At 40.7% G+C, this 22,881-nt stretch overlaps 1 pseudogene; it reads right to left on the bottom strand.

Moving 5' to 3' along the window:
* Positions 1 to 9,670: 9,670 nt before the first annotated feature.
* Positions 9,671 to 11,813, bottom strand: LOC129350416 (uncharacterized; annotated as a pseudogene).
* Positions 11,814 to 22,881: the final 11,068 nt, after the last annotated feature.

The raw sequence follows: 22,881 nt of genomic DNA, 5'->3' as shown, positions 1-22,881 counted from the left end.
ACCCATTCACACATTTATTACTTTTTAATTTCATCTGAATTACTGACTAAAGTTTAAAAAAAAATGTTGGTACAGTAGTATTGTAATCAGTGTTCATGCAACAGCATCTATGGAGATTGATCTGGGCAGGATAAAGCAATTTTCAAGATGGATATTACAAGTTCAATTTTAAAAAGACCCAGCTTTTGTTAAATATGTAGAAAAATGTATTGATAATTACTTAAAACTAAATATAGATGAAACCATGGCTGGCATCAGGTGGGAAGCATTCAAAGCCTATATAAGGGGAGAAATTATTAGCTATACAAGCTCCAAGACCAAACAGCTGAATCAGGAATTGTGAACATTAGAAAATCAAATTTAAAAAAGCTGGGCCCAAAGTATACAATAATTATGATCCTGTAAAATTGCATAATTTGTCAATCATGAGAGCGAAATACAATAGACTGTCTTCAGATAGAGTAGCTAGAAACTTAATGTGGACTAAACAGACATATTACGACCAAGGAGAAACCACAGGTAAATTGCTAGCTTGGGGAAGAAAGAAAATACAGGCAGAAACAACAATTAACAGTATAAAATCATGGACTGGCAACTTGACCACAGACTAAGTTCATTGAACATTTACAATTTCAGAAAATAACAGAGGAAGAGAAAAATGAACTGGATAGCCCATTAACAGTAACAGAACTCTGTGCAGCTATGAGAGATCTCAACAGCGGTAAAGCTCCAGTCCTAATGGACTATCTATAGAGTTCTATAAAACATTTCAGACACAACTTGTTCAGACTCTTCTTGATATGTTTACAGAATCTTTTATTAAAGGAACCCTTCCAGACTCACTAGCTTTAATAACCCTTATATTGAAACCAAACAAACCCCCGACTGAATGCTCATCCTACAGGCCAATCAGCTTAATGGGATGTGACACAAACATATTTTGTAAAGCATTCTCAAGAAGATTAGAGAAGTATCTCCCTCAGTTGATCAGTGATGACCAACAACACTTCATACAAAAAAGACAGAGACATCATAACATTAGAAGGGTCATGAACATACTCCATGAGAGGCATGATGCAACGGACACAGCAATGCTATCAGTTGATGTGTCCCAAGCATTTGACCAAATAGAATGGTACTATCTCTTAAATATACGACGGAAATATGGAATGGGTGAAACTTTTCTGAAATGGATTTAAGTGTTATCCACAAATCAAAGTGTAGATATTCTAACCAATAATACAGTCTCGAAGCCCTTCAATTTACAAAGATCCACTCGACAGGGCTGTCTTTTGTCGCCATTGTTATTTACACTAGCTATCGAACCTCTAGCCATGGCTGTACAAGCACATACAGAAATATCAGGCATTACCATTGGTGGGAGGAACCATAGCATTTCATTATTTGCTGACAATATTATATTTTTCCTGACTAATTTAAAAATCAGTATTCCCAATTTAACTAGATTAACTGAGAATTTTGGGGAATTTTCTGGGTAGAAAATCAACAACACAAAATCAGTATCAGTGTTCCTTAACGAAGAAGAAAGACATAACCTCAAAGTAAACATTCCATTTATGACATCTACTGAAGGATTTAAATATCTTGATGTTAAAGTCACTCCTGAACAAAAGAATATAATCCCAACAAACTATAACCCCCAATAGAAAGAACAACTGAAATACTGGACCGATGGTCTACATTGCCCATATCAATGATCAGACGAATACATTTAATAAAAATGACTATTTTACCACAATATTTATACTATTTTCAAACACTTCCTTTGCCACTACCAATAACATTCTATGACAAGCTCAACAAATTATTTTGCAGATTCATTTGGAATGGCAGAAGAGCCAGACTCCATCTTAAACTATTGTACTTGCCTTATGAGAGGAGAGGGATCCAACTTCCTAACCTCAGGTGGTACTATATGGCTGCGCAACTAGCCTGAGCGTCATGCTATTTCTGTACAACAAAACCTCCAGCCTGGGTAAGCACTGAGCAAGAATCCACCTCAGGGTTACCACTTTATTTGTATTTGTACTCTTCAGACATTGGGGCATTAAGAAAAAGCACTAAAAGCCCCTTTCTTAGGAATATTATCTTGGTGTGGCACTCAGCATTTAAACATTTAAACTACATACCAATGATCTCTCAATTCACTCCTATTTGGGGCAATGAACGGTTTACTCCAGGTAGTCAGGATGGAGGATTTAGATTATGAAACAAGAAAGGAGTGCAGAAAATAATGGACCTCGATCAAGAGGGGTCTCTGCTTTCTTTTGAAGCCTTGTGTCAGAGATTTAAACTTCCAAAAAGGCATTTTTTTTCAAATATTTGCAGTTAAAAAGTGACATGATATCAAGGAATAAACAAATAATCCATCTACCACCGTTATCGGAACTGGAGGAAATAACAATTTCTGACAAAGGAGGGAAGGGTTGTGTTTCTAAATATTATAATTTTTTAGCTGCACATAGTACTGAAACAACTATAGACAAGCTAAATACCTGGAAAATGAACATGCAGGAGGATATAGATGAGGAAGACTGGAATGAAGCTTGTTTAAAGGCACAGAAACAAACAATAAATACAAGGTTTAAATTACTACAGTATAAACGGTTAATGAGAGTGTACATAACTCCTGCCATGCTCCATCATATGTCAGCTAAAATCCAAGACACGTGCTCTAAATGTTTCAATGAAAAAGGCACTCTTATTTATGGAAATGTAAACAAATTCGAAAATACTAGAAAGATGTCTTTAAATGTCTATCAGAAATGTTTAAAATTAATGTACCCCTAAGTGCTAAACTGTGCCTACTTGGAATATACCCAAAGGACTTTCCATATACACCAAACCAGACACAAATGCTGGACTTTTGACTTCTACAGGCCAGGAGAGCTATTGCACTCTGCTGGAAAAGTATGGACGCTCCTACATTGGGAATGTGAACGAAGGAACTGCTGAGTTGCATCAATTAGAATGACGATGTCTATCACCAAGGGTAAAGGGAAAGACTTCAATAAACTCTGGGAACCATACATGGCCATGTTGCCAGAGGGGAACATGAGACCTGCTTAAAATAATGTATTTGTCTATCTGACACTGTATTTAGTAACATTTATTTTTATTGACTTGTACTTGTTCCACTTTGATATTATAATTCTAATTATTTACTTGCCTAATTTGAAACTCCTCATTTCTACATTCATTCATTTTTTATTTACTGATATTTATTTTATTTATTTATTTCATTATTATTAATTTCTTTTTTTGCTAAGAAATTATTGACAAATATAAATAACGAGCTATGATGGTGCAATGTGTGGGTGTTTGCATATATATGTGTTCTATTGTTAATGTTCAAAAAAAAATGATAATAATGATATTGTAGGAGAAAAAAGTACGTCAAGCTGTATAAATGCTTTGTGTAAATTTTTCTCTGTCAGGGGACCAGCCGTTTATTGCCACGGCTGCAATCCGACCATGGCAATAAACTTCACTGGTGCATCTAAGGACTTGAACTCAGCACCTGACCTTGTTGTTGAGACCATTATGGAGAGCTACCCTCTCACTCAGGATTGCACTTGGGTCAAGGTCCTTTATTATAAAATGTGGCTTTCCTTTTGTCATCTGTGAATTAAAAAAGTTTTAATCAGACTCCTGGACACTGTTGACCCTTCAAAAGATATATTTATTAGCATGATGTTTTGGTGTTTGACCTTGATCAGGCAAATAGTTTGGTACAAAGAGAGTGGCCAACTTAAATAGGGAGTGGCTGTAACTCCTGCCACCAATGAACATAGTCCACATTCCATAGCAGCAACTCTTTGCACCAACCACACCTGCTTGTGGGAAGTAAAATGACCTGCAATGTCAGTTCTCTTCTTATTAAATAGCTAAAATCATTTTAAACAGATAGGTCTGTATGTGCAACTGGGTTAGCAGGTTATTAAATTAATCTCCTTAAATCGCTTAATGAAAGTATGGCACCACCTGTAATTGAGGAAAAATACACTGAATCAAAAGAAAGGTCTTATGAATCAGTCTCATAATATACATGAAACTATCAATTCTATATTCTGATTAATAATTAAATTAATAACTATTACCTAATTACCAGATTCGTTGCCAGGGTAAAGGACTTTGCAGTTCCACATTGTAGAGGTTGGCAGCATTCACTCACCAGTAGATCTACACAAAACATTTATTAAAGAAAAGAGAAGTAAAATACACAATATTTGCAAAAAATAATGTAAATACATATGCTTAGAAGAAGATTAAAGACCGTGTGTATGTTTGTATGTGTACATGTTGGAACACATCAAGGACAATATGTGTGTCTCTTTGTTCTGCCATCACCTACGGTCAGGCATAAACCCACATGTTAGACCAGAACAAAAGAGACAGTGAAGCAAGAGGTTTGAATATCCTCTCCATGTGTGTTTCTGTTTAGAGGGCATATCAGACTATGTGTTTGATTTTCAGAGTTATATAGTTCCAGATTAGAAAAAAAGGATGTTAACATGCAAGACTCTGTGTCTGTGCTCCCTAATTTTCATCAGTTTTACCATGTAGTGTAGCAAAATATTCAGTGATTTAATCCTGCGTCAGATCACAACATACACCTTCAATATAACAGTATATGCACATAATATAAACATAAGCTATCCTATGCTTAGCAATTTTTACTGATATGCTATGCTAGCTGTGTGAGTGAATGCCTAAATACAACAGTCCATAAAAGGAAAGGTGTTCCTCTGTTCTTCTGTCTGTCCTTGTTAGTCAGCGGTTCTGTTAACCTGAGCAATGATGTGCAGGTTCAGAATAGTTGAAGCTTCAAAGATGAATGGCAGTTTTTTGCTGTGGACATTCCTGATGGTGCAGGTCAGAAGAAATTGGTTGGTCCCTTGTTCTCTGCAGCTCGGCACTGACGTGATCTGTTGCTGTTACACTAAATTATAAGTGTATTCCTACTAATGAAGGATTGTGTTTGCTGCTGAAGCACTGCTACAGCTGCACTGCCAGGTGGCAGTGCATCTCTGCCAGCAGGAGCAAATGAGCACACCACATCGGACCAAGAAGAGCTACCGAATAGCCCCAAGAATTTTGATAATGAAGTGCTGGAGCTATGGGCAAAAAATACTTATGATGAAGGCGGCTAAGGCAAAAAAAGATCTTCTCTTTAAGAACCTGCATGTACGACTGTACAACAATAACGCAACAGAAGTACATAAACAACAAAGTCAGTACGACTCAATATGCCAACAGCTGCGGGATTTGGTACTCAGACACGCCTCCAGCGTGTCACCAGGCTGGTGGTCACCTACACGGGACAGACACGCATTGAACAGACTGAGGCTCAAGGGTTCATAAGCAAGATTAAGGAACAAACTGGATAAATAAACACAAGCACTATAGAAGAGATAAGAGGCCATTATGGTAAAAAAAAAAAGGTTAGGTATAAATGGGATACAGGACACCTTCTGCTTTTGAATGCATGTGTGACAACAACCCTCGATTTTGGTTAAGATTGTTTTTGATAACTGACCTACTTATGCTAAAGTTTAAATTTCTTGTAGTAAAAATGATTCCTGCATTTTGATGGTTGAAAAAGTTCAAACTTTTTACAATACTCCATTTTATTCTACTCTTTAATAATCTTTCATTTGTCATAAGGACCAATAATAGTTTGTGTAAACAGAAATGGAATGTGAGTGTATTGGTTTACAGTAAAGCAGAGAGGTGCTTGTTTACATGATACAAGAGTGGGAAATGGTACGTTATAAAGATACAATTTGTATCACTGCCCTCACAGATTATTTTCTACTCCAGTTTCTCTCTTCTTGGTTCTTTAAAGACAAACATTTAGACAAATGGAAAGTATTTGGAACCCCAGTTATTTATCTATTAATTTTTACATTTGGGTATAGCATTACATCCTAAGCAGATGGACCTGTATAAGTGTTAAGGAGTAATATGAGCTGAATGTTATCATTTGTTAGCTCAGTAGTGAAGACTGATCCAGAGATCTGTCTGGAGCAATAACAGGAAGCAACATACAATAGGAGGGGTTTCCCGGGTTCAGTAACTTTATTGCAGGATATTTCATGACACAAAAACTTCAATGTCTCAAAAGTTAGAACTTAAATTTACTTCCTGGAATTGTAGGGATTTACAGAAAAAGGAAATAAAGTGATTAGTAAAATGAAAGACATAGATTCAATCTTTTTTTTTTTGTTTTTTACAAGAGATTCATATGTTGAAGATAATGTTAAAGTTGCTAGGAGATGGAAAAACATTTATGCATTATCATTTACAGTGCATCACAAGCTGGAGAAGTTATGACTCTTATTTACAAATCAGTGCTGTTTTGGGTCGCTAACATAGAGATAAATTTGGTAGATGTCTCATCATTCAGGGATCTTTACTTTCCCGAGACCTAAATCTGGTTATCTGGTTGGCTATGGGCCGGATTCAGATAAACTTGGTTTTTTAACACGTCTTGCACTTGCATACCTCCCAGGAGACAATATAATTGCAGGGAACTGCAATTGTACACTTGACCCACGAAGGACGGATCTACTGACCAGACCCATAATAAATGTAGGACTACTATCCACCATTTCAAAGAGTTACATCTTGTGGATATCGAGACATTTGAAACCTATTAATGTAGCTTTTTCCTGCCACCCAAGTATATTTCAGACATACTCACATATTGACTAATTTTTGGTTTCAGAAACTATAGTTTCCAAAATTCAAAACTGCTATCATGGTAGTATATTGATATTGGATCACAGCTCGTGCTGTCTGATTTATGTGGATAAAAACATTATAAAACACCCACCTAGAGGGAGTTTTAATCAGAAATGGATGCTAGATGAAAAATGCATGAATTATTTTTGAAGAGAAATAGACATTTTAGAGATAAAACAAAGAGTTGGTATTAAATGGAACACTTTCAAAGCTTTTTTAAGGGGACATATTAGCTATACCTCATCTAAATCTAGGAAATTATGTCTAAAGCGAGAGCAGTTAGAACACAAAATACAAACTCAGAAGAAAAATTATGCCCCTAATCAAAAATAAAAAATAAAAATGGAGACTCAATTGTTACGGATCCTCCATTCAGAGGTTCAAAAGCAGAGTAAATGGACACGATCACAAGCGAAGACAAATAAAACAATATTTACTTACAAGTTGTTCCAAAAACAGAACTACAAACTTGGGAGACTAAACTATAACCGGAAGTACTAATCAGAACAGGAACTAAACTGACTAGAGATCCCACTAGTGTGAGGGTGGACTAGAACTACCAAATTAATACAAAAACTGACAAAATAAACAAGCAACCCACGTAGGGCAACACTCACGCAGGAAGCACACAAATACGGAGTAGTAGGTAGTCTTAAACTATAAGACAAACAATTCAGCTTGGCTAGAATTTAACAAAACTAAAAATAACTGAACACGAACTGGCTCAACAATCAGGTGGGGCTTATTTGTGAGGAAAGTGATGGGAATATACTGGCCAGGAGGTAGTGGCAGCACGACAGGTGCGTGAGGCAAGTGGTCCGAAGGTCTGATGGGGGCTTCAGCGGAAGGCTGGGAATCCAGGGGGAAACTCAAAGGTCCAGCGGGGGGGATGTGGTGGCAAAGGCCAAGGGGGTTTCCGTGGTTGGACAGGTGGATTAGTGGACGGGCAGGTGCTGAGGTAGGAGGCTCCAATGGAAGAAGCTTTCCTACCAGGTTGTACAGCTGAGGAGCAGAGGGAGGCCAGACTTCCACTTGGTTCCAAGGAGGCAGATACAGGTTGGAGCTGGCAGTTGGGAGCCCAGACTGTAACACAAAAGAAGGTAATGAATACTGAGCCAGGTAAGTGAGCCAACTGTGAACAGGTTACCAACTACCAACATGGTTAGTTCAACGGTCCAACATTGACTGAGAGCAGTCCTGCTTAAATGCAGGAGGAGATGGCTGCCTGCTGATTCCTCCCAGCTCCATACCAATCACACCCTGATTGGAGTGGCAGCACCTGCCCGTAATCCAGAAACACATGCCACCTGAGAGAGGGATAGAGGGAGAATGGAAAGAGAGGAAAATAACCTGCCACTACCTGGCTCCAGGGACAGAGGGCGTGACATCAGTAACAGACCCTATCAAAATAAATAAAGAATTCAACCAGTGCTATGAGAAACTCTATGAATCCTAAATAACACATGACTTGGGGCTGAATGTAGTTTCTTGGACAAACCAAAGATTCTTACTGTTTCAGGGGAGTTTGAGGAAAAGTTAAAGGGTAATCTTAATTAAGAGGAAATAAGTAAAGCCATCAGTAAAAGTGACTGATAGGTTTGCGTGTCATTCAAATCTGTTGCTTTTGTGTTTCCTCATGTAGAGAGTCATGACTGCTAGGTTACAAGAGAAATGGTCATCCAGATGCTGGATGATGGGTTTGGGCTCAGAATCTCTGACATCTGATGAGGACTCAGACGATCATTCAGCTGGAGGTGTCAGTCATCCACCTGGAAATTCAACTATCCTAACTGAACAGGATCAATCAGACACAGTAGATTCCTCTGATGAGAGGAGACTGAAGTTCAAACCAAGTCCAACAGAATGAGCTGTAAAGACGCTTACTGGAGCAAAATACCTCCCACCCAGAGCAGAACACCAAGCCATAATATCTCTGTTGGACCCTGTACTCGGCCTTGCTACTACCGTCTCACCAAAACATGCACGTCAGCTCTTTATCACTGATAATATCATACAAGAGGTAATAATAATAATAATAATAATAATACTAATAATAATAATAATAATAATAATAATAATAATAATACATTTTATTTAAAGCGCCTTTCAAGGAACTCAAGGACACTTTACAGAGGCATAAAAATCCACAACAATAATTAAAAACTATACAATTAAAAATATCAATGACAAGAATAAAACAAAGAACAACAAAGAGGTGTGGCACAGTGAGGTTAGGGTGTGAGGGAGTATGCAGTCCTGAACAGGTGAGTTTTGATTTTGGATTTGAAAATTGGGAGGGTGTCACAGTTTCTGATATCCAGGGGTAGTGAGTTCCAAAGCTGGGGAGCAGAGCAGCTGAAGGCTCTGCTCCCCACGGTGCTGAGATGGGTGGAGGGGACAGTGAGGTGGATGGAGGAGGAGGAGGATCTGAAGGAACGGGATGGAGTGTTGACAGAAATGAGGTCGGAGAGGTATGGAGGAGCAAGATGATGGATGGACTTGAAGGTGAACAGAAGGATTTTGAATTGAATTCTTTGCTTAATGAAGTACACATCTATTGAAAGCATCCCTTGATGCACACACGCTTGGACACATCATCAGTGTTGTTTCCTGGAGTCACTGGGTGTTTCGTTACAACAGACACCCTCGTCCAGGTGACCTGACTGAGGTTGATCAAGCTTCAGCTTATGTCCAAGTGGCATTTTACTGTCCTCACTGCTCCCCCTTTTTTTAGCCAGAGCCACCTAGATGCTGTCTCTGCTGCATCCATATTTTTACTGATAGCTCTCCTCTTACTTGCTCCAGTTATTCCTTGGATTCCGTAGGCCTCGTGTAGCGAATGCCCTACAAATCCCCTGCTGCCCACCTCCACTGGCATGCACCTGGTCTTCCCCCCGTTGGTCTAGCAGCCCTCCACCAGCTCTTGATATTTTGCCCTCTTCTGCTCATGAGCTTCTTCCATTCTGTCCTCCCAGGGCACAGTCAGCTCCAGCATAATTAGCTGCTTTGTAGCCTCTGAGATGAGGAGAATGTCAGGCCTCAGCGTGGACTGGACGATGTGTAGGGGTATTTTCAGTTGCCTCTCTAGGTCAACTGACATCATCCAGTCCCGGGCTGACGTTAGCACACCGGCAGAAGGATTCTTGGCTTTCTTCTTGGGGATCTGGACTTCTTTAAGAAAGCATATTGCTTTAGGTGGAGCTTGGCTGAATTTGCTGTCTTTGATCCCCTTGTTGATTGGCTGTTCCCATGTTGTCCAAGCCCTCTGTTGTCACATGGCCACAGCTCTGCTTGCTCCCTCCTCTTCCACAGAGGCACGGACTTCCTCCTGTAGCAGCTTCTGTCTCTCCTTCCCGCTGGCAGAAGCATATGATGGTGTTGTCTGACTTCCGAGTCCAGCTCTACCTTGCGCAACAGTCCCAATGATGGCTTTGTGCTGTAGTCGGGATTCTTCCTGCTGCACTGCTTCTGCCACCCTCCATTTCCTCCCTGTCCTCACGACAATCCCTGCCCCGGACACTTTGCTGTCTCTGGATTCGGTGTAGTGTAGATGTTCCCGTATCCGTGCAACAATGAATTCTTCCCTGACTGAGCCGTGTCAGGTCTGCAGCAGCAGGTTCTAGATAGGCTCCTCCTTCCTCTGTTTACCTTTTAGGTGTACCTGGTTTGGAGGCTGTGGCGGCAGCTGTTCCAGATTCACAATCAGTAATCAGCGGGAGCATGAGCAGGTGGACCCTGCCTATAAGCATTCATCCCCACAGCATTATAATCAGACGCCTCTCATCACTCGATGCTGGATTGTTGAATGAACTAGTCAGTACTCTACTCATTCCATTCAGCCAAGCTGCTTGATGACCCTCTGTAACCTCTGTTCTCTGTCTCATCTAGTTGGACTGCCGCTTGCTCGAGCACCATCCATTCTAGACCACCTGAACTGACCAGCTCGCCTAGATTCGCCACTCTCCGTTTCCACATCAAGTTTCCACAGTCACTCAGCTCACCTACTTCTCCCTCCGTCACACCTGTCGCTGCAGCCTCCGCCATTCCGTCATCACAGACATTCCCCGCTGCTTTCAGCTATCTCCACACTTCAGCTGTGTTCCCGGTCCGAGCAGGTCCAGACTAGCAATTGTTTTAGATCGAGTAATAGAATTAAACAATATGTAAGTCTCGCTACTATTTACGCTTGCAGTTTGGTTTTCAGAGTTAATTCTCGTGTTGACTATTTGTATTTCTTGTGGAGTGTAGTCGCTCCTTATCGGATGCTTTGGAATGTCAACCTGGCTTTGATTAGTTTTAATTCATGTAGTTTCTTGGTTGGCTTTCGTTTATATGAGTGTAGCCACTCTTTAGTGAATCTATTTTGCATGCCAGCAATATTTCAGTTCTAGTCTTTTGTTCTTGTAGTATATTTGTTCCTGAAATATTCTGGCTTTCATGTAGAGTATTGTGTCTCTTTTGTGTTTGTGCCAGTCCAGTCAGATTCTCGTTTTGGTATTTAGAATTTTTACATCACTGCCCAGGTTTTACCTGAAGTGGGTTTGTCCCTTGTTTTTGTAGTTCCCCTCTAGTTTGTTCCTCCCGCCTCTAGGAGCGATATTGAGTAAACTACCTTCTTCGTTCAGGTTGTCTGCTTCCAGGAGTATATTCCGGTTTAGTTCTGTAAACACGTTCGCTGTAAATAAACCGTTAAATCTGCACCAGGTTGTCTCTTTCTCTTTCCTGCGCCTGAGACTCCTAGAAAACGGAGGCTGAGTTTGCTGCTGCTTCCATACAGCCCAACGCTGCCCACCGCTGACACTGCTGACCTTTTGCTCAAAGCCTTCCACCACAGTCATAGGGACATCATAAATCATTAGAGGCCAAAGGATTCTTGGGAGTACACCATACTGGTAGATCCAGGCCTTGAACTTTCCTGGGAGTCCAGATTTGTCTACCGTTCTCAACCAGCCTTCAAGGTCTGCATTGGTGGCTTTGATGGAGTCTTTGTCCTCCAGGCTGCAGTTAAAGACGTTTCCAAGACTCTTCATTTTGGACAATTCCATGCTCCCAACTTTATGGGAACAGTTTGGAGCTGGCCCCTTCCTCTTCCAACATGACTGTGCACCAGTGCACAAGGCAAGGTCCATAAAGACATGGATGACAGAGTCTGGTGTGGATGAACTTGACTGGCCTGCACAGAGTCCTGACCTCAACCCGATAGAACACCTTTGGGATGAATTAGAGTGGAGACTGAGAGCCAGGCCTTCTGGTCCAACATCAGTGTGTGACCTCACAAATGCGCATCTGGAAGAATGGTCAAAAATTCCCATAAACACACTCCTAAACCTTGTGGACAGCCTTCCCAGAAGAGTTGAAGCTGTTCTAGCTGCAAAGGGTGGACCGACATCATATTGAACCCTATGGATTAGGAATGGGATGTCACCTACGTTCATATGCGAGTCAAGGCAGGTGAGTGAATACTTTTGGCAATATAGTGTATGTCCTGCTGATAGAGCTACTAAAACATTGTACATTGCTGATGGAGGCAGCCATGTTTGTGTTGTGGAGATCTGGATGAGCTGTAGTAAAAGCAATCAAGGTGCAACAAGGTTTGTCTTTTGTATTTTATCTAAGTATGACAAAGAATAATAAAGAAGAGAAATGGAGAGTGAATATTTCAGCTGAAAGGGCAGAACTCATACACCAGACTTGTGTTCTAATGTCTGACCAAGATTCAAACAAGGCAACGCAAGTTATTGTGGCATTTTTCCTTCAAACATTACAGCCTCAGCTTCCTCATGAAGATAACAAAAACTCCACAGTTGACGAGTGTACATTATACAGAGTTCAGTTAAAACCATGCTATGATATTAGTGAGACTAACGTTACAGTTGTTAGATGATAAATTCACTACAAGGAAAAGTAAAGTAATTTTGCTACAACAATTTGGAGTCATTCTCTCTTAGTCCAGTATCAATCAGCCAATCACCTATTAGTCACTGGTTGCTATGATGATTCCCACCTTTTCTGTGGAGGAGGGAGGAAGGACGAGAAGGCGGAGAGTTTGGGTGCGGAGAGCAGACAGGCAGATTAAGGATTATTGCCTCAAACAAACAATCCCAGTTACAAAACTTGTCGTATGAGAAACATCTTTCACTGTGTGAAGCATAATCTTGTTTTTAACAGGCTGATCTATTTTCATGTATATACTGTGTATTATGTAGATTTGGTGGCAGGTTAAAGAGATTCACTATTTCTGATTTTCACCTGATATTTTGGAGCTCCTACATAATGGGAGTGAATCTGAGTTGTGATCACTGTTATTCCCGCTGCTGTGGGCTCCAGGTAGCTCTCTTCCCTTCCCCTGCCCTTTCCTTTTCTCTTAGGTGTGTGTGACACAGAGGCTGCAGCGGCAGGTGCCAGTCATAGTCCATGAGCCAAGTAGGTAAAATTGGGGTCATCAGTACCACTTTGGGGGGCAAATTCTCATATGCATTTTTGTTAAGGACAATATCCCTAGTAACTATTCCTGTATGATAGACATGCACAAGTGGCAGCTTTATGTGAGATATCCATGGATTTTTAATAGGTACGTCAATACAATTTTCAAGCCTCTGATACAGTAAATGCAAGCATATACATTGATTTAAATGCTAAAAACTGAAAACTGGATTCATCCCTGAAGAGAACCTTCAGCCCAATCATCAACAGTCCAATCCTTGTTATCCCAGCAAAGAGTAACCAGCTTTCCTCTGCCTTTCCTTGAAGGGCTTCTTCCTGCCCTGTGTGACTTCAGACCAGCTTCAACAAGTCGCTTTCCAACTGTCCTTGCCCAACAAGTCCCATTTCTCCACAGTGTCCACTCATTTTTAAAGTCCCTGGAGGTCTGAGGACGATTCCTGACAGGAATGGATGAGTGATGGTCATCTGGTGGGTAGGAGGACGTTTCCTGACCAGCTAGCAGTGTGGTAGAACCATGTTGGGCTTGTTTTTTCTTGGTGGAATGAACAGCTATCTTGGAGATCTTCAGTTTTTTTGCTACATGTCTCTCACTCATACCAATTTCCAGCAGTGCCAAGATGGTTGCCTTTGTGGCTTCACATAATTCTTTAGTTTTAGGTGTTATGTACAGCTTCTAAGTTGTGCTACGGCTTGAATGTCAGCAGGAAACCACTCTAGACCTTTGTATGTGCTGCTGATGACAGGAAATGTCCTCTTATAGACCCTGGAATACAATGAAGCTGAAGCAGGTCAAATGGGACATAAAGTATTACGGAATCAGCTGCATTTTTTGTTGTGTTCGTTGTATTCTTCGGGTAATAAACCTTTAGTGGTACCAGGCATTAAACTGAACAAGAAATTGAAGAAAACAAGGGTGGTCTAATAATTTTTTCCATGACTGTCTATATACAGTATAGACACTGTATATTGCCATAGATGGCACAATTGATGAATTTACTCATGACCTGTGATGGGGCCTTCTGTGTAAACAAGTAGTACCCATTACGGCCCAGTGTTGCATTTTTGAACCATTCAAAGAAATCCCTAAAAATCACATGTACTATACTTCTAAAAAAAATAATTTGAGTTGTCTATCGCTAAACATGTTTAGGATGAAGAAAAAAATACTACAGGTCAAATACTTACTAGGAAAATTATTGAAATTGTTCCTAAAGAGAGAGCTGGGAGGTCAATGGAAGACATGTTGTTTGAACTTGGAATGTGGTATGTTTCACTGTATTAATATTTTCCTGCCAAAAATGTTGCAGTTTTGTAGTTCAGAGTGTCAGGTGCTGGGATATGTAGTGTTTGTCTGCATTCAGTCAGAAATAGGTACAGCTAGACAGCCTTAAAAAATGTTTCAATTTTGCAGCTGTGGGCCTCAGAGGGTTAAAAGAATTGTGCAAAACCACGGTTATGGCAAATGTGACTGTTTCACAAATAAGTGATAAAGCTGCCGGTGTGGAAAAGCTCTCACATCCTGATGTACTTAAAATAACCCAATGTACATTTTAGTAACACATACGTTTGATCGCCTGAGATGGTTCCAGTATCTGTCTGGCTGATGGACTATTTGTATTGTTAACACCTAGGACAGCTCACAACTGCCCACAGTCATAGCAACAGTGTATACTCAGCCAGTTCACGCGTTAGGGAAAACAGCTTATTACAGGCATATGAAAACAATAAAAATACTATAATTTATGTAAATTTATTCATTTAGATTTCATCAAGTTCTGTTTTGAATGCAAAGGGCCATTCCAAAATGTATTCTGGAACATTTCTGGAAATGTTCAAGACATTCTTCCCAAACTAAATATAGGGATAGGCTGGTAAATGGCTAGCCCTTTTGCTCTACTGGGACACAGTCTGCGAAAACTTGCAACTTGCACAAAATACATTAAGCTGCCACTTTGAGAGGTCTATCATACCAAATTGATATATGCATGGGCAGCACAATAAAATGGTATAGGTGGCAATTTGCCCCCCTGAGTGGTACCGACCAACCTATCTGGCTCATGGACTATCATCAGCAATCAGGAAGCAAGGAGCTGAGCAGGTGTATTCAGTCCAATCAAGCCATCCTCAAGCTGCAATGAATACAGACGCCATTCACTACTCATCGCCAGACCATAGATGATCACCAGTCAGTTCTCTGCTCTGTTCAGTCTTGCTCTCTGGCCTCTGAACTCCTAGTAACTTGTGTTTGCTTTTTGTAGTCTGGATTCCTGCCACTTGTGCCTCTCCTGGTTTTTGCCTGCCACAACCTGCCATCATCTGTTCCTCGGATTCTCTGGTTCTCGACTCAGTCGGCACCTCAGCTCACCATCTGCCAACCACCTACCCGCCCTCCTGTCACAAACCTCCCACACTCTGTGGTTCCTCCAGCTGTTCCAGTTCCAACATCAGCTCCCTCTCGGCCTGGAGAAACCCAGACCCCAACCTGTTTGCTCTCAGCTAAGTCCCAGTCACCTGCAGACCCAGACTATATTATAGTTCGAAGTGTAGCATGTATATTCAGGTTTTCGTGTATTAATTTAACTTGTTGAATTTATCTGGTGTTCCCTGACCTTGTCGTGTTCAGGTTAGTATATCTAGTATCGCGCTGCCTTGTATTGTTGTAGATTGTTCTGGATAGTATCTTGTGAGTGCTCAGTATCACTCTCCAGATTGCAGTGTTTTTCTGGTTAGTATTTCTTGACCATTTAGTTTTTGTTTAGCTCGAGCCTTCCTAGGTGTTACCTTCCGTGGGTTTCTTCTTTCCTGCTCATGTAGATTTCCTCCCACCCTCTAAGAAGGTTCATCATATTCGTATCTTTGGTAATATTGTTTCTTGGTTAACTTCCGGTTGTAGTTTTCCAGTAACGCATGTAGTTCTTGTATGCTTGTGCATAACATTCTGTAAAAAAGCCTTGTTTCAAACCATCGTGCTCTATCTCCTTTCCTGCGCCTGAGCCTCCTAGAAACCGTAACAGTCACCACCCTCTGTGTTCTGAGACAATATGAAAAAGAAAAACGTCCAACAGTGATGGGTGTGTAGTATCTGATCTGAGGATGATCTTCAACAAACACCAGATCCCTGTCTTTTTTAAGTAAATAACACCCTCAGACAAAGACCGGTCCACCCAAAAGACCCCACACCACACAGTCAAAAGAGCAACCTGGTGTATGCAGTTAAATGCAGCGAGGAATGCTCAGATCTCTACATAGGGGAAACGAAACAGCCACTTAACAAGCGTATGGCTCAACACAGAAGAGCCAGTTCCTCAGGACAGGATTCGGCGGTCTTTCTTCACCTCAAGGAAGAGGGACACTCATTTCAGGACACCAATGTTCAGATTTTGGACAGGGAGGACAGATGGTTTGAGAGAGGTGTGAAAGAAGCCATCCATGTCAAAGTGGAGAAGCCATCTCTGAATGGGGGGGGGGGGTGGTCTGCGACATCATCTTTCGCCAATTTACAATCAGGTCCTTTCAAAACTCCCCAAAAGAACTACTCAGCAGAATGACTCAGGTGAGGTGGCTCATGCTAACGACCACCATTAGCATATGAGGGCTCGGTGAAACTCGCATCTCAACGACCCCCTTTGTCACTCCCTGGCTCCCAACGACCATCGTTGAGAAGCCAGACGGGCCTTGGCAATGGTCGTCGGGATGTGAATAGTACTGACCACACCTCAAAGAGGTTATAAGCCGAGGCAACATCAACCACCACCAGAACTGAAGAAGCCTCTTGGATGAGAGGTGAAACGTCTTCAAGGAACCTTCTTAAAGTCCAGTTGGATTGATTTAAACAACTTTGGATAACCATGACCTGGATGAATGAGAAACTACGCAGAGATCTGAGATATATGTTGCTTGTCAGAATAGAATGTGTTCTTCTGCTGAAGGAAGTCAATGCTGTGATTAGATTGGGAGTCATTATGTCCAGGTAATGATAATTGATCTCCGGGGCCCTAATGGCTGTTTGGGCACCTTAATGATAGGGGGTTGATCTGTAGGTTCTTGTCCCATGACCAGATGTCTTCTAATTAGGAAACATATGTTGTGACCTCGTACCTATCCAAAGTATATAAAAGTGACCTTCGGTTACTGTTCGGGGAGGTTCATATTGGCTCTGAATCCTCCCAGGCAGTCTCTCTGTCTGATCGATGCTGTCCTTCCATCCATCCATCCATTATCTATACACCGCTTAATCCTCATTAGGGTCGCGGGGGGGGGGGCTGGAGCCTATCCCAGCTGACTCGGGCGAAGGCAGGGGACACCCTGGACAGATCGCCAGTCTGTCGCAGGGCTACATATATAGACAAACAAGCACTCTCACATTCACACCTACGGGCAATTTAGAGTAATCAATTAACCTCAGCATATTTTTGGACTGTGGGAGGAAGCCGGAGTACCCGGAGAAAACCCACGCATGCACAGGGAGAACATGCAAACTCCATGCAGAAAGATCCCGGGAAAGCCGGGACGCGAACCAGGGACCTTCTCGCTGCAAAGCGAAAGTGCTAACCACCACGCCACTGTGCAGCCCGATGCTGTCCTTCCTTATAATAAAACTTATTATTAAGCAAGTCAGTGTCAACGGGCGTTTTCTTCAATATCTGCACATCCTCGATGTCTAAGAGAAACCACGACAGGTGAAAGAGGACAAAAATGTCTACATATTTATATATAAATTGTTTACATAGAGTAGAAATTGTGAGAAGGAGACAAAATAATTTTGCTGGTAAAAATTTAGACTTCACACATAAATAAGGCCCAACTGATTTATCGGCAGGCCAATAAAATCGGTCAATTATAGCCCTTTTCAAAATAATCGTCATCGGCCAGATTTTTGCTGATTAAACGCCAATATATTCTTAATTTCTCATAGAACAGCAAATGCTGTTGAATGATGTCCTTGCGCCATTTGTCAAATACATGGAGCTCTGATTCCTCTAAGTCCTCAGTCCTCATCGCTGTCTTCTCAGTAAAGTACAGGAGTAAGCTATGGCCAGGCAACATTACAGGAGTGGGCTGAGCCAACAGGTAAGTTTATAACAATGTTGTGAAATTAACAATGACTCAACATGTCTCCTGTTTCAGTTTAACTCTCTTTGTCATGTGTCTGACTAGTGATGCGTGCTTCGTTGTGTCGTCATGCTTTTCATTTACGTTGCATTGCTAAAGTTTTGGTAACCTAGCTTAAGTTATTCCCTGTCTGTTTATGTTAGCAATAACATCGCTGTAGTTATGCCAACCTAGCATAGCTTTAGCTAACAGCTTCAAAGCCAGTAAGTAACTGCAGAAATAAGTGTAAATGTACAAAATATTTGAGAGTACAGAACAAGCGTTCATCACTCGGTCAGCTGCGTGTTGAGGCATATTTAAGGAGGAGCGACGGGAACGCAGGAGGTTTAATGCTTTGTTGCATGTTTTTGTACTTGAAAATTCCTCTCTGTTGTACAGTTAAAGAAACACTAAAGGACAAAGTATTGTAAAACAGTAAAATGTTCTGCCTGTAATTCATATCGTTGTTGTTGTAAGTGTTAAGGGATAAAAAAAGCAATTATTTTATTCATTGTATTTCTTTTAATTAATCGGTTATCTGTATTTTTTTCCTGCCAAATATCGGAATCTGCATCGATGTCAAAAAATCCATATCGGTCGGGCCCTACATATAACCATAAAAGATATCAAAACTTTGAATGAAACTTCTACTGTGAAATATGCCAGAACTACAAGGTTCCAAAGTATTTCTAACACAATTTTTAACAAATTTCATAACATAAGACAGAGCATACCATTCCCAATTCAGAATAAATGTTGTGATATATATTTTGTATGGGTTTTCTCAAAGCTGCAAGATGAATTAGGCGTTGAAAATTGTGTTGGAAGAATCTATAAGAATAAGCCCAAGGAATAACAATAACTGTGCTTCTGTGCTTATGCGGTGGCACACTTGATTATTCTGCCATGTGTTCCATTTAACTTTCAAGCTTTGTATCAGAATTAAAAGCTCCACCTTGAACAGAAAGTAAATGTCAGCACACTGTTGATAAGGCCTGTTTCACTCCTCACTTTTAAATATGCAATTAATGCAGGACTTTTTTTGACAGTATTGTTACTGTGTGATACTAACAGTGATTAAATGATTAATTAATGATGAAAACAGTTGAAGTACTTCTTCTGCCAGTAACACCAACATTAGGCCAGAGAAAGATTGAAAATAAACTATGACAGTGTTTGTCTGCAGCCTCCAAAACCCTAAATCCTGCTTCTCTGTGCTCCAAAGTGAAACTGAATTCATGAACACACCCAGTTAAACAAATGGCAAGACAATGTTTCCTTTAAATGATTAGCCCATGTTCACAGAATTGAATTAACTCTGCATTGCAGGCTGCTAGCTAACATGTGTGGTTATCATGAACTACGAGCTCAGCAGTCAAACTGCGTTTCTCAGTCTGTATGTGAACATACAGCCAGTCAGCCAAACAGTTCACTATTAGCTAGCTATCTTGTATATTGGTTATGATAGACAGGAGACTAAAATGCTCTGGCAAACACATTGTATGCCTTATTGTCAATTGCTTGCATTCAAAGCTATGGGCTTTAGTTACATTGACAGACACTGCTAATTCACTGAAACCTACCACAAGCCAAACATCTAGCCAATGTATTCAAACTGCGACGAGTCAGAATAGAGACAGGCTGTGCTGCTCAAATTGGAATGAGGAATTCATCTCTAAAAATACTGTAAGGATTGATAAAATTGTAATAAAAATAAAATTAAATTGAATTGAATTGAATTGAATTGAATTTATGAAAGAATTAGTGTTGGATCATTTCTAAAAGGCAGGGTTGCATAGAAGTTCTTCTTTTTGACTGTATAATAATAAAGGGGATGTTTAAAATCAGAAGTGAGGGGCAGAAAGCATTTGGTGTAAAGTTAGAAAAATAAGCACTAAATAAAGCATCCTTAGAGTGAGGATGTGTCTACCAACCATCCATACTGTGAAGGAAAAATTACTCACTTTCTCACGACTGAGGTGGTTCTAGTTTATGACATCCTAAATGCCGGTGTGTCTGCCAACTGCAGTCACCATAAACCAAGTGTAGGTGCTGAGTCATCCCAAATTGTCACCCTTGACTCATGGTTCTCCTAGATAGAGGATACAAACTTGTGTATGCTCTCTCTGTCCCCTAATATGACTCTGAGACAGACAGATGCTTGGTAAAGATAGCATAGGGATAAAAGACAACTATCTGGCTGACGACGTCAGAACAACAAGATTATATTGCTTTGTTCCTGTTCAGATGGATCCTGAACTAACAGTCCTGCCTCCACATTTAGAGTGTAACATAAACATGGCACACCTTCCAAACGGTATAAGTACCCAAGACCAGAGAGACTCCTCAGAACTGATGCTGCCAGTGCCCACATCACTGTGTTACTCACTGTATCATTTCTCATGAATTCAGTAAACCTTATTCTCAACATAAGCCATCTGAGTCTCCAGAGTGTCTCTGAGTTTGCCTCCTGATTCCTCTTTCGACATCGCAGAATTCCCTAACAAATTGGCATCACGAACAGGATCTCCACACAACAAAGACTGGTAAGTGCAAATTTTAACAAATTTTGCAAACTGCCATGTCTGAGTTTGGCAAGATTATGTACCTGTTAAAACTTTGTTAAAAAACCAAAATTTTGAAAAATAAGTTCTATGATACTGAATCTGCGATTGTCTGATATTGAATTTGGACATTAAATGCCAGTCGGCTGCCTCAAGAGGTGAGTACGGCGCACTACGCATGTGGGTTTCAGTAACTATTTGATGCCTGTCCGCTGCTGAAAGAGACAGTGTAGAGTTGGTGCTTGTCTGCTGCTGTAAGGGGCAGTGTAGTGCAGACGGATTGGGTAATATACCTGGGTTGCCTCTTAAAGGAGGGTGACTTGACCTTAGGGGACAGCCTGTGAGTCCTTCCACCTTTGAGAATGAGATTATGGGCAAATTTAAGTGTTTGTCTGTGGAAGGCGAGACGAGTGTCCAGCCTTTGGTTCGGCGGGGTTTAAGTATCTGGGGAATTTTGTCCCTGAGCTAGGTTATGCGCAAACCTATTGATTCAATACGTTGAATTTGGTACCCAGATCCACCAGACTGAAATCCCATGTTAGATTTGAGGAAACTCCTATTGAATTCTGGCATGAAATTTCCTATAAATTGTGTAAAAACAATTTTGAACTTCATCTAATAGATCAGATTGAAATTTTCCTTGATCGTAATTGAAAATTGACACACATAAGAGTTCAGATGCAGCTGAGAGTGATGGATATGTGCCTGCTGTTTGTCTTCATTGCGCTTTGTTTCTGTGTGTGTGCATGAATGCCTGTCGTTGAGTGAAAGAAATTAACCATGGGTTGTCATCAGTCCAAATCAGGCGAGACTCATTGTTCAAATGTGAAATCAATTAATAATTCTCATAAAGCACAATCTGAATCTAACTCTAATGCATCCACAGCTAAAATTAAATCTGATGCATCTGCGCTGGTCAGTGTAGCAGGAATTCAGTCATTAGCCAGAGCTAAGAAAACAGATGAGAAACTTAAGATCATTGCTCTTCTTCAGGAAGAATTGATTAAGATAAAGAATAAAGAAGTTGAATCTGGACTCAACACAGAACCCAACTTAGGATCAGGCTCAGTTTCAGGAAATGGTGATGTAGAAAAAGGACAGAGTAATGATGAGTTGACGAAAAAGGATAAACAGTCTGGGCATTCTTCACCTGTTTTTCTTCAAAGTGATAAGACAGAGGAGTCAGAGCTTTCTGAACTAATCCAGCTTTCCCTAAATGCATGATCGTTAACACAGCTGTGTGTCAGCCTCGGAGCTCAGCGGAGGCCAGAGATATAGTGTTTAGTGCACCAGATCCTTTCACTAGCCCCATGAAATATCTTGATTGGTTGTGGGTTACAGCTACATTGTATAATGTTCTGGTTACAGACATGCAGATATTGTTGCATTGTACCTATGGCATAGAGTGGTCCGAGGTTGAGGAATCTTTTGATCTACCTCCCACTGAGAGTCTCCAGTGACCTGACAACCTAGACGTGCAGACATGGCTAACAGATAAAGCTAAAAAGGCAGCATTTAAACATGCACGCTGTACTGCTAAACCTTACAAGCTTAGTGTTTGTGTGCAGGATGATGATGAGCCCCTGCCAACATTTATTGAACGTGTAGCTCCCTCCAGTAACAACATGAGTAGCGAGATCTTGATTAAAGGACAGGGTTTATTCTGCTTCCAGGCCAACCCGTGAGAACTGGGTTAAAGACAAAAAATAAATAAAAATAAAATAAATACACAACATTAAATCACATGTTTGTCTGTCTTAATACTGAAAGCTTCCGTTGCTAATCTAATAGCATGTAGAGCTTATGCAGCATATAGCGCACCTTTCTCATCTCAAACAACAATTAAAGGTTTACAGACTACTTGTAAGGCATCAATAACACATCAAACCCACGGTAGATGTCTTAACTTATACATTTAACGTAACACATAGCACGTCCATATATCATTACCGTAGCATGCTAATTGTTCTAACAACACGAGCGCTATTTGCATGTCATTTATATGTCTTTAATT

The sequence above is a fragment of the Amphiprion ocellaris genome, chromosome 13 (genome assembly GCF_022539595.1).
Source record: "Amphiprion ocellaris isolate individual 3 ecotype Okinawa chromosome 13, ASM2253959v1, whole genome shotgun sequence".
Classification (NCBI taxonomy): domain Eukaryota; kingdom Metazoa; phylum Chordata; class Actinopteri; family Pomacentridae; genus Amphiprion; species Amphiprion ocellaris.
Note: the sequence above shows the minus strand (reverse complement) of the source record. Positions and strands in the feature narration are given on the sequence as shown.